Source organism: Puntigrus tetrazona, chromosome 17 (genome assembly GCF_018831695.1).
Source record: "Puntigrus tetrazona isolate hp1 chromosome 17, ASM1883169v1, whole genome shotgun sequence".
Taxonomy (NCBI): domain Eukaryota; kingdom Metazoa; phylum Chordata; class Actinopteri; order Cypriniformes; family Cyprinidae; genus Puntigrus; species Puntigrus tetrazona.
The window spans coordinates 169,354-171,876 of record NC_056715.1 but is presented as its reverse complement, the minus strand read 5'-3'; positions in this window follow the sequence as shown (position 1 = coordinate 171,876).

Here is a 2,523-nt window from a genome sequence, read left to right as displayed (position 1 = left end):
CAGTTGTCACTTGTGTACCAAATAAATTTTAGGCATCAAAAAACATCCAGTAAAACATATTTTATACATTTATCTGAAAGCTATGCTTAAATTTACTATCGCACAACCAGTAGTACTAGTATGTTGTGCATCCCTGATAACCAGAATTATGTATTCATTTGTTTTATGCTGTAATCAAGGGCTTGTTTCAAGACTTGCAGAACATTAAACGGTCTTTGTGTGTAATAGAAGTTATTTTCATAACAAGAGTACAGAAGGTACACAGTTACCGTTTTTGGAACATATTTTACACATTTTAATAAGTAGCATATGCATCCCTAATTTCCAAAAAAAAAAGGACAAGCAGTAAAATCTTTTTCACTCAGTAGAAACTGAGCTTTACAAGAGTAACCACTGTATGCATTTTGAAGCATAAAGAAAAGAAAAATGCACTATACAACACAACTATACAAATAAGGGACAATGTTGATTTTTTTATGCTTTTATTTTACCGATTAAAAGAAAACGCATTCGTTCAACATTGATTCAAATCAACATTCGGCTGGTTTACCCAATATCTGTCAGTTAAGTTTTTCTTCTTTATCGTGGAACCTCAAGATCACTTTCTCATTAAAATTTTCCCACCTGGCATGTTCACACCTGTGCCAGAGTACTTCCTGTTTGCAGATGTACATATAAAATCCAATGCTATGTGCTCACTGGAGACAAAAAAGTAGACAGAACACACCTGCCCAAATATTTAACATTTAAGATGGTAAAACCATTTTTGCAAAACAACAACGCTTATAAACTTTTTCAAATGTTCATAAATAGAACCCGGACATGTGTTGCATAAAAGTATATACGTTGACATATATACGCATATGCATGTTTGTGTTATCTATTTTAACTCCCCGTTAAGTTTATAAGGTAGCAGCGTGGTCTTAGCACTGCTGGTGCCCCATGATGGCCACTTCTTTATTGCAAACTGTCCTGATTTTAAACAAATGCACAACATTCGTACCACTTATAACTGGGGCCTTCTGGCCAGTCTCATAGAGACCATGTCTGTAACCCACGGTCGCCCTTGAAACTGAGTTGGCTTCCGAAGAATCAAGATCTTAAAACAATAATAATAACAATAATAAGGCCAAGTATCATTGCAAGTTAGGTTATTTCCATTTGAGTGACAGAAAAAGAAATGAAAAAAAGAAATCCAAAAAAAAAAGAAAGAAAAACGAGTTAAGAGCCATTGGATCGTATGCATTCCGTTTGCATAGTTTTTGACTTTGCCGTTAACGCAAGCCGACCAGAGAGAGAAAGAGAGAGAAGAGAGGCCTGCATTGGACCTGCAGTGGAAACTCGGACTGTTCGTTTTATACCAAAGGCTGGCGATAATCGAGGTTGATAAATCGGTAAGGTAGCTGTCGAAAAAAAGCTGTAAAACACTGACCGTCTCAGATGGGGTCATAGCAGCCCTCTTTCTCCTTACTACAAGATTGTGAAATGCATATAATGTTTCCGAAAAGAGAAAAAAAAAAAAAAAAAAAAAAAAAAAAAAAAAAAAAAAAAAAGCCAAACTGGGATCCAACTGAGTTGTAACAACCGACTGGTCGCATCGATCGGGAATAAAAACCTACGCTTGCTCTGAAATGGCTCAAGAATTTCATCGTAGGACCAGTCGAAAGCTGATTACAGGATCCCGCCCCTGCCCAAACCGAAACAGAATAAAAGAGTAAAAAAATAAATCATTTCATGCAGACATTTGGCCATTTTAGTTTGTTTTAACTCCCCAGTGGAATGTTCCTAACACGTCTCATAGCAGCTTATAGGTCTGATAGAACCAACCTTGATTTTCAATAGTTAAATTACATTCACTCTTCACAGTGAAACAGGTGCATTGTAAGAGAGATCTAACGTATGTTGACCAAAGCCACAGCACAGCTGTGGACCACCGCCCAAGTTCAACCATTAGTACATTTACCTAATAGTAGTTGTCGTAATACAATAGTAGTAGTACATCTCGGCCCATCAGCCATTGGCCCTGCCCTCTGCCAGCATGCGGGCACTTTGAAAGAAAAAAAAGAAAAGAGGAAAAAAAAAAAAAAAAAAAAAAAAACGTATCACCGTTATCTTTGGCAGATGATGCGCTGACAGAAGTTATATCCAGTGACTTTGTTGAGAAGATTCTTCGTTAATGGAAACTTTCATGGTGAGAGGCCTGAGCTATTGGACTCGTTTTGTTTCCTCCACACGTCTAACAGTAACCCTGAGAATGGCTGTTTCCTGTTCACTGCTGAGGAAGTGGTACGCTTTGTACTGAACACACACCTCCTTCTCTGATGGATGCACTTTTTGAACGTTAACACAACACACTCGCACGCATACATAGAGAGATTGCGAAGAAAAACGAGATGGAAAACACTGATGTCTTTGTAACGCTTTGCAGACTTGGTCGACCGGGAACGTACGGTGATGTGGGTTTGAAATGAAAGCTATTCTGGGTATTAGGCACGGTATGAACGCTTTAGCGGTTTGTAACGC